This window comes from Lycium barbarum, chromosome 4, assembly GCF_019175385.1.
Source record: "Lycium barbarum isolate Lr01 chromosome 4, ASM1917538v2, whole genome shotgun sequence".
NCBI lineage: Eukaryota > Viridiplantae > Streptophyta > Magnoliopsida > Solanales > Solanaceae > Lycium > Lycium barbarum.
Window position 1 is genome coordinate 84,887,994 of NC_083340.1, and position 10,915 is coordinate 84,898,908.

The following is a 10,915-nucleotide window of genomic DNA, read 5'->3' on the forward strand; positions in this document are numbered from 1 at the left end:
TCTCCCCTTAACCAAAATCTGTGGCCTAACCGCCCCAGCCCAAAACCCCACTGACCCAGCCCAATCATCTGTAAAACTCAATCCCTAGAACTAAACTTCATACTCTAACAGCCCTAACCAAACGATCCCGACACTCCTCTTCCACCAAACAAGAACTAACACTCCTCTCCTCTCTCTCTTCCACCTCGCCGCCACCCCCCTTTACCCATCAGACCATCGGGTAAAGCCGATTTTGGCGTCACTGACGCCGCCTCCCGTCAACCCCTGTCCCTTTCTCCCATTTTCTTCAAGTGACAGAGCTTCGAACAGCTCATCCAAAGTCGAATCAGCCCCCAAATCAAAAAGCACGCGAACATCTTTGGGATTCTAGACCGTTCTTCCAACAATCCATAGGGTAAAGACTCGGTTTGAGTTTATTGGAGCATAAAACCATGGAGAATCCAATAAATTCGGAGTCCCAACGAATTTGTAGCTTTCAAATCCATATGAAAAGGTGAGAATCCGTCACTTTTTCTTCATCATTAAATGGTTACGTAAACTAATAACACTTAAGAGTAATAACTACGTTACTTATCGACTACGTGAATAATTGTGCCGCTCGTTTAAATCCTGTTTTAACCTTTCAGCAAGGTTGTTTTGTCAAAATTCATCCTCATAACTAATTTTCAATGAACTAGGACTACATTCATTTGTTGGTGTGTTCTGGAGAAACTCTCCTGCACATGTTGTGTCCATAACTGTTTTGTTTGCATCTCGAGCATGTTTGCTCTTTCCACTGGTGTCCTCTCTTCATAATAACAAGCATCGTATACACCTTGAAGTTTGAACAATAGGTAAGGAATGCTAATTGTTGAGTTTAAATGAGATTGATATCATAAGATTTCGTACATGCTAACTGAATCACTATTTTCATTATAATTTGTTTCAAACTAGTTACCATATTGTTTTTTCTTGGAAGAGATGTTATTTCACTTCTGTTTTGTGCATTAGAAGAACTTCAACTGTTGTAAGGTTTTTAGTTTGGTTTGGACTTCATTGTGAACTTTGAGTTCTTTAACTGGTTAAAATTTGAGGTTGCTAGTTTCAGGTAAGTTTTGAATGAAAAATGGTCTGTTTACTTATTTGCTTATATAGAAATAACATGAATATCTGTCTTAGATTGGAAGGAACAGGCTAACTGTTGTTTCTGAAGATTTTTGTCATAAATATTGTTTTGAACATTAATAGAAAATTCTTTTTTTTTCTTTTTCTAATTTCCTAAAGGTGTTAGAACAGTTGGAAGTTGTTGTTTATAGCTGTTTCTGCTCCTCTCTTTGGGATTCTGATGGCTTAATTTCTTGGAGTTTAAGAATACTTAGAACTAAAATGACTAAGGGCGTTTAGGAAGGAAACCACTGATTTATATAAGTTTGCATTAGTTGAAACTTGTTGTCGGTGGAACAACCTTATCGCTTATAAGTCTTTTACTTCATTGCCCAAAAGAGGTTAGTGTTTTCACTCTCTGCTCTACTCTTTTAAATCTGGATTTTTGAATGTGTTGAGATGCAAGAATATGTTGCCAGTTTTTTTTTTTTTAGTCTACATGTTCTTTTGAATAAATAAAATGCTCGAATAAATTATTAAGAGACTCTGTCTCTCCTCTACTAGCAGATATCATGCTCGTTAGATATTAAAATGTGAATGTGTGTTTTGTTTCGTGACCGTAGAAATAGAACGTTTTACCTGCTATTTAATATGAGAATATGTTCACTGGTTAGTCTATCCTATTTTCATGTCGCTGTTGTTACTCCATTTGAATAGAAAACATGAGTTAATTTAATGCTTTGTTAGTGTCCATTTTATTTCCTCCTGTCATCTCCATTGCAAAGTATGAGTTAATTAGCATTTCCTGCACTTTTTTTCTCTCCATATTTAGCCTTTCTTCATTTCTCGCTAAAAGTCAGTTGGTTTATTAGTCAATTAGTGTGTTAAAATCTGAGTGTTTAAGTTCTTGTTTGAGCAGAAATTCTCCTTCTTCTTTCTTAATTTTTCCGGTTCTGTTTGGCTGTGTCGTTTTTAGTTCTTTTCCTAGTTAAGTTTTCTGCCTATTTAAATTCTGTGTGACTGAGTTAATGGACTCGATTTCATGTTTGTTAGCGTCGTTCTGATTTTTGTAGGAATTCAGCATGATTAAGTTTACAGGTTTAGATGTTTAGCTTCCTTTAAATTTGAGTGAAAAGCATGAGTTTATTTCCCTTTGCTGTTTATTTTTTTCCAGTATGCTCAACTCGTTAGAAAATGTTTGTTTGGTTAAATACCAGCTTTGTAATTGTCAATGAAATCCTCATGCATTCGTCGATAAGTTTATGTTATGAGATTTAGCTTATGTTCAAGCTTAGATTAGTATGAGATTGAGTATTGCCTAATGTTTCAGCCCGTTTTACTTCTTCCTTTGAGCATTTTAGTTCCAAAACATGGAATTATATATTACAATGAGTGACTTTCTTTGTTCTCCAAGCATGTTAGAGTTATACAAATGTTAATCGCTATATGGATTTTTATCAAGTTATGCTTAAAATTTCCAGTTTGAGTTTCCAGAAACAAATGTTGCTCTCTTGATGTATTCACTAGCTTGCCTTTCTTTAAGTTAGTTCCCCTGTTTCCTTAATGTCTCATGAACCAAAAGTTCATTTTTGTGTATACTCCAGTAAGCATAAAGAGATTTTGGCTTAGTTGACTCGTTCCAATTCATTTGTGTTAGTTTTTTTTTTCCTAGTTCATGCATCAGTTTGCTCTTTAGTTTAATAAAGTTTGCTTAGGGAGCTGTCATAATTCAACCAATAGCTTACCCCCTTGTTAAGCGAATGTTGGTGTTCGATTCACTGTTCTTATCTACTACACCAGTTTCGTATGTTAATTTGTACATGAGAAGTAATGAAAATCATGGAAACTTTTTCACTATTTTCTGGCATGTGTGAACTCTTTGATAATTTCCTCTCTTTCTGTTTATATACCTTTTCTTATATAAGTCCTAGAACTTGTTTGGAGTAAGAGCTTTTCTTTCTTTATATTCAAAGAGACCTTAGTCTTAAAATGGGATAATCTGCCATGATTTAGGATCTTAGTCTCTTTCAGATCTTAGTCTTAAAACTTTGGATAAAGTTCTTTGGGAGAATTTCGTTTTGAATTATGACTGTATCCACTTCAAGTTATTTTAAGTGCATTGATTGACCTAGACTTGTGTGTTTTGCTGGAAAAAAAAATTCATCCTGACTATTGTAGTTTACTGTTACCTACTTTCTCTTAAAAACTCTAGAATGAGTAGAGGATCCGTTTGAGCGAATGGGATACTCTCCCTAAATGGTTCGAATTGTATCGTTAAGCCTGATAATAAGTTTTACAGTTTACACTTCTTTGAGGCATGGATGCTAGCTTGTTTCCCTATTTATGAACTTTGAGTACGTGATATGTCTCTGAATTTCAGTTGTTTGGAAGCACGACAGTATTGTTTTGAACTTAAATGATTTCATCTAAAAGGTTACGCCATATTTAGTTTGGAAAGCTAGATAGAAGAGCTGAATGTTTAAGTAACAATTGGAACTGCATTGATCTTCTTTTAAAACTGATTGTGGTATTGCGTTTTGAGAATATGACACGAGAAAGCCTTGTCTTACATTTGATTCTTTTATCTAGCTTTTATTAATTAAAGTTATATAGACTTCTTTTTCCTTGTTGAGAATTGTTTCTAATCCTTATCTTTATCTTTTTGTTTTTTCATGAGAAGCCTTGGGAGCATTTGGAGTTATGGCAACTCCGGATTCTGCCCATATCAGAGAACAGCCAGTAGCAGATTTAATTGCTTGTGTCTAGCCGTCCCCTACTTTCGCGTCTCGAGTTTCCGCTCTTCCTTTATTCAAAATTTTAAGCCTTCATATTGTTTGATAACATGCTATTTATATTATTTGACTAACACTCTTGTGAATTTGTATTTTTTGTAGTTTTGTTTTGAACTCGTAACTTGACTTAAGTATGTTAGTAAGTTTAGTCATTATATTCCCTACGCTCTTTTTTAGATATTGAACTTAGTGTATTTATTTGGATTAGGCGTATTGGAGTAGTCACGTAACTGATGTCAACTTTTTCAGGATATAAGAAAATTGGATTTCTTTTAAAAGGTGAAACTGGAGATTTCTTTCAAAATAAAGAATTTGCTAACAATGTATTTTTTTCCAAGTGTTTCAAGCAAGGGCTAGGCATATTCTATACAAAGGCCCATACATAGATTTTTAGAAATAAGAAAAACACCGGTTTTGGAGGATTAAAAAAATAAGAATTTTAGTGGCTTAAAACATCTTACTATTTTCAGAATTTGTTTTTTTGCGCTAACGTCAAGCAAGCTTTATTTTCCAAGTTGAAAACAAGAAAAAAATCATATTAGGCTTATGTATAGTGGTCAAGCTATTTTACAAGAACTACAAGGTACGTACTTATTTTAATACACGTATACTATCTTATTTTTCAATCAATCTTTTCATTATGCGTGTACTTATCTATATCACGGTACTTATACATATTATTATATTTTCCATGGCTATTTTTAAAAGTATACTCTTTATACTATTTTTTTTTTACATATGATAAACATATTCCATGTATATATTATTTTCTCATAAAAAATATGTATTTTCATACTCTATATATATACTGTCCTTATATACAATAGCCATATTTATACCTAATCTTTAAAAAAATACACATGTACTCTTTTGTAAACAATATACATCGCTAGCACATATAATTTTACAACTCGTATTAATTACTTTCCTTTACAATGAGTATGCCTACATACTGTTTTTTTTAATACGTAGTATACATATACTATCTTATTTCCATTAATTCCCTTGGTCGTTTTTACATTATATGCATTTATATAGTACTATCACGTCATCAATAACTATTTTAGTCACCCGTGATATACATATCACATAGATAAATTATTATTCTATAAAAAATATACACCTGCTTATTCTATATTAAACATACTATTCTAAACGTCATATATATTTTCCTCACACACATTAGCATTAACTATTTCCTTTATATATATGCATTTACTCACATAGTTACAATTACCTTAAAACCCCCTTTTTATACAAATGGTTTTGAGAGAGTAGTTTCTTTTTCGCAATTCTTTAAATAGATAATAATAATTAAATAATCCCCCTCTAGTGTTAATTAAGCTAAGTTTAAAGACTGTCTTCGGATAGACTCTGAGGGATGCTTAATACTTTCCCCTTGAGGTAAATAAAACCCTTATCTAGAATCTCACAGGTTTCAAAGACTAAAAAATGGAGTTTACATTTTTACGAATGGTTTCCTAATATTTCCTAAAATTAGGTGGCGACTCTGAAAATTTGTAAAACCAGAGGACACCATAGCCTATAAGTTGTGAACTAGTTTTAATCCGTTAAAAACAGGGCATGACAGTTAGTTCATGTATATGCTCTCCCCACAGCCTTCAGATCCATCATGCTAGCATTTGCATAAAATCATTGAAGTCTACTATTTCACTAGTTTGTACAGGAGAGCCAACAACTCTGTCTTCAATGCAAGGACAGCATTGAAATCTCCCATGACTAACCAGGGAATGGTGATGCCTTGGGCAAGGCTTAGAAGATCATCCCAGAGATGTTTTCTATCTTGTATGGTGTGCATACCATAGACAGCTAGCTGTGAAGTAATAACTCTTGCTTGTATCATAATCCTTTACTTGCCCATGAATATATTGGTCATGCATCTGTGTCATTGAGAAACTACAATATCTTGGGTCTCAAAGTATCCATATCCTTCCTTTTTCAGTTGTTGAGTAATTGCAGACATAGTCCCAACCTTTTGCAACTTTATTTATTATCGGGATAGCAGCTTTCTTCATCACTCTGTGCTCCAAATAGCTATAATATCTACTTTATTATCTACTAGGAACTTTTTGAGTTCTTTATGCTTCTGTACTTTATTAACACCTCTAACATTCCAAGTTACTACCTTCATCTTGTCAGTTGAGGGATTTGTGAAGTACTAGTTCCCCTTTGCTTCTATGATCAGATGCAGGTGTCACAGCAATATCCACCAACTCACTGTTGATTTTTGAGATTAATGGACTGAAAATGCTGGCACGACTAATCGTGTTAGGCTTGAGTTGTAGGGGCAATTTTGCTAGATTGGAGTGTTTAGCAGTCTGCCAGCCAGGTTCAGGAGCATTTGTGGGCTTTTATGACACTGCTGGAGTGGACACATTGGTAATAGTAGGTTGCTCTTTAGGTTCCACCACCCCTGTTTGTATAGCTACTGGGCCACCTCGTTCATTTTCTATCACCTGGCTCTGTGTACTAGCTTGTTCTCTAGGTTGTACCACCCCTATTTGAGGAACATCTTGCTGGTGTGGTTTCCAAGCTTTTTGAACCCTTGCTTTGGGTCTCCTGCCTCCGCCTTGTACTGGTGCCTGCTGTTCAGGTGGTGTTGGACAAACATGTACAATCTTTAGGCATTTAGGGCAAAAGCTAGGCTGCCAATCGTACTCAACCTCCAGCACGAAGACCTGGCCCTCTGGATCTTGTAGTTTAATTGTCTAAGGCAAGGCCCTTGTCACATCCATCTCCACCAATATCCTAGCATAGGACACTCTTTCTATAGTCGTAGTACATGCATCTGCATAAATGGGACACCCAAGGACACTTCCAATTCTACTCAGCGTTTGATTACCCCAGCGGTTCATTGGTAAATTTGGAAGTCTGATCCAAAGGGGAATAGTTCTCAACACCTCCTCTCCAAAGTTAAAATCAGGATTCCAAGCCCTTAAAATAATTGGTTTACTATTGATTGTGTGTGGTCCTGAGTACAATACCTCTTCCTTGTCCTCAATATTGTTAAACAAGACAACAAAGTATCCCTCATTGTGGTAGTGTATTTTTGGATTGTATGAGAATTTCCTATTTGACCCTATGAATCTAGTAATGGTTCCAATAGATGGCGAATCCCCTACCACGTAGAGAATTAGTGCTTGTTTCCATTTTGCTGTCTCTTGTTCAATCTCATGTTCTTGTATTTGTGTAATTCTCTCCCCATCAATGATAACAGGTTCAATAAACGTGATATTCATACCTTTAGCTCCTAATTTTGGACCAGTGAACAGGTTTGCCCATCCTTTCCCACCTTCTGGCTGTTTCTCTGTTTGTGCTTGGGCTTTATTCGTCGTACTTGTAGAAGGGCCAAATAGTTGTCCTCGAACATACCCTTTCCCCGCTACTTGTGCTGTATTGCCGGCTGCTGTTCCTGGCAGTTTCGATCAGCTCGCCGGATCAACTAGAGCAGCAGTTGCTTTGCCTTTTTCCCCTTGTGTTGTCGCAACCGGCGTACTGGTAGCTTTGCTACCCATAGTTACTTGTCCAGGTCCCTCCGATGGCTCATGCAAATAAATTTCAATAATTAAAACTAAATCCAAAAATAGACATCGTAGTAGGAAAATGAATGTATAAAGAGAAGGGTAGAGATAATAATGTGAGGTTGTTTATACTTCAAAATTAATTTAATAAATTAAAAAAACAAAGAAATAGTACTAAAAAATATTAACAATGAAATCCATAGTATAATAGTTTAAAAAATAAATAGTATTTGATGAATGGGAAAGAGTACGGAATTAAGTGGTAATTTAATAAAAACTCGCATGGCTATGATTTATTTTCTTGGATTTAATAGAGTTTTTCTTATTGAGTTCGTTGCATTAAAAAAACAAGGAACGCAATATTTATCTGACGACTAAAATTCATTTTTAAAATTTTTTTTATAGAGTTTTTATTGAATACTTAGCATTAAATCAAGTGAAAAGTTCATAAAAGGCACATGAAACATGCTTTAAAAAATATATGGTTTTGTAAGAACATAAAAAGAAACAGGAAAAAGTAAAAATTCTTTTTTTTTAAAAAAAGAAAAGGAGGATAGACTATTTGAATTTGATATGAGAAATTATGATGATTTTTTTTTCCATCTATTGATAAGACCACTGCACAGAAGTAAAAGATAAAGCTAAAAATAGAATAAAATAAAGTAGTAGGGGGTTTGGGGGGAAGGGGGTGGAGGGGTTGATTTTGAAGTGTTAAATGTTATAATTTTATGTACTTAATACTTTAATATATATCAATTTGTTGCGATTAGTTTTTTAATATCGATCGCGCATCGCGCCGGTACGGATACTAATATATAAAATAGGAGAGGTATAAGCAACGTGGTTAAACCAAGTGACAAGCTAATATCAAGCCACTTGGCAAATTTAAGACAACAATAATAAAAATTAAGACAAAGTTTTTTAATAACCAAAAAATATCCCATAATAATTGTATTTTAATTTTTAATAAAAATAAATTTTAATTGAACTTTTGAATTCAAAGTCAGCCTAATTTGTCTAAAGGTGGTTACAACATCTCATCTTTATCCTTATCAATTACAAAATTTGTATATTATAATAGAAAGAGAAAAAAAAACCGTGGATTGAGATAACTATGGCTATTTATGCATTGATCCATTTAACAAATAAAATAAAGTAGTAAATAATCTCTCTCTCTCATAATGATCTTGAATATTTCAGAAATAAAAGATAAAACATCATGTGGAGAAGATCATGTTATTGAAATCATAAATAATAAAATCTAAAAGTAAAAAAGAAATAACAAAAAAATTTAAGCAATTTTTTTTTTTTAAACATAAATAACTTTCTCACATGGGCAATTTCAATAAATGTAACTAAAACCCTTCCTTTTATGTTGAAAATAAATGGTAGATATTTGTGAATTTGTTTTTTTTTTTTTTGTAACAATGAAACAAAGAAAAGAAGATTAACAAATTTTAAAAAGAGAAAAATAAAACGTAGGCCAGAGGTTAAAAACAAGGATAAGGAATGTTAATTGATCATCTCTGTTTGGTCTTCCCTTAGTATATTAAAATTTAAATTGATCTAATCAGTTGCAAATATTTCACTCAACTCAAATATATAGATTATAAGATAAGAATATCTTAAAATCTTATTAAAATATGCATTGTGTTTTAAAATATCATGCAAGTGATGTGGTTAAGCCAAGTGACAAGCTAATAACAAGTCACTTGACAATTTTAAGACAAACTTTTTTTTTGTTTGTAATTGCTATCAATTTGATTAATTAAATTTTTAACTGAAAAAATAAGGTTTAAAATTTTGAATATAACACTAGCATATTTATCTAAAACAACTTCTCATCTTTATCTTAGAATCGTAATTATAGGACTTTTCAAATTCAAATTTATCCTTCTAGAAAACAATTATTTATTAACCAATGAAATTCTCTACTTCGTTTTTTTTTTCTCTTTCTTTTGTAAAGTCGGATATATTCTAAAGTTTAAACTTAAAATTTAGAACATAGGTATGATTTAAAAAGCTATATTAATTTTTTTAGAAAAAGTTATATTAGTTAAACAAAGCAAATTGGATACAAATGCCAGCACAACATTTAAGATACCTGTAATATGAATACTACTCCTACTCCTACTTCTAACTAAAAAGAAAGATATATACTACTCCTACTTCTAACTAATTATTTAAAGATAATTATGAATATGAATATAATATCCGAAAATACTTACAGGTTGAAGCTTTTGAATTGAAAATAAATCAAATCAAATCTTATCCAAACTTATGACTTGGAAAAAAAAAATTAAGTTTTAACCGTGGTTAAAACTTTTAAATTGAGAAAACATAACTCCAAACGAGTGCTATATAAAGAGGGCGATGGAATGACAAAAGTGATATTGATGAAAAAATTAGTCCTTTTTTGCTTAAGAATTACAGTATATTTCTGAAGGTTGTAAAATTCTCAATTTAATATTTTTAGAAGAAAGTTCTAACAGTGAATTTTTTTATTTCTCCCATCTGATTTTGGCTTATGAATGCAAAAGTTGTCCCTATTTTAATGCTTTTTTACATTGTTACAATGTAATTTTTTTCATTGTTAGATTTTTATAAGTTTATCGGTAAATTGTGCATTTTCTTGCTCGATTAATTGTAGCAATCAGTTGTTTGCTTGATTTACAATTTGACAATGAGTTTTAAACATGATGAATATGCTATGAATTTTTATTTATGCATTGATCGATAATTTCATTGTGTTTCAGGTACTAATTTTTCTGCTTATAGTCCACGAGACTATCAATCCTCACTACATCTTCATCTTTTGCAGATTCACAAGGTTATGATAAGGCAACGACCCGAACTTATGATGTAAGTTTATTATATTTCACTTTTTGATGCTTTTCTAATTTTTTTTTTGTTTAATTTCTAAATTTAATAGACTATTAATAATAGTTGTTTTTATCAACTTTTCGGTTGCAAGATACCCGATACTTTGAGTTTATTAGTAATGTCATTTTTCTTTGAACTTTTTTCAACTTTGTAATTTCAAGAGATTCATGCTACACAAATTGGTGACAGCATAAAACTGTAGTAATTATATCAAATTCGGTGACTGGGAAATTGTCTCACTAGTTTTTTTTTTCTTTTTTGAGAATTGTCTCACTAGCTAGCATCAAATATTAAAGGTCTTATTCTACTAATTGTTAAATTTATGATGTTTTGACATCTCTATTATTAACATGATCCCTGCTCCTTTTTTCTTGATTTGGTGTTTTCAAGGGATCATTATACATGATTTTGGAGAAATTGATCCTGTGTTAATGTTTTAGTGTTCGGATATAGATTTAAATTTTAATATATCTTATGTATGACTATATATGTTAGTGCCTTGACAGCCTCATCTACTTGGAAGAATCAAGATGTCCTTTTAATTCTGTATCAATATAAATGTAGTTACAATTTATTCTCTTATAAAGAAGAAATTTATGATGGTAAGTTTTCATT

At 32.3% G+C, this 10,915-nt stretch overlaps 1 long non-coding RNA gene across 1 annotated transcript; it reads left to right on the top strand.

Annotated features, from left to right (window-relative positions):
- LOC132636125 (uncharacterized) lies at positions 1–4,032 on the top strand. Its single transcript, XR_009581043.1, has 2 exons — positions 1–493; positions 3,764–4,032. It is a non-coding gene; the product is annotated as an uncharacterized LOC132636125 (long non-coding RNA).
- The last annotated feature ends 6,883 nt before the right edge of the window (positions 4,033–10,915 follow it).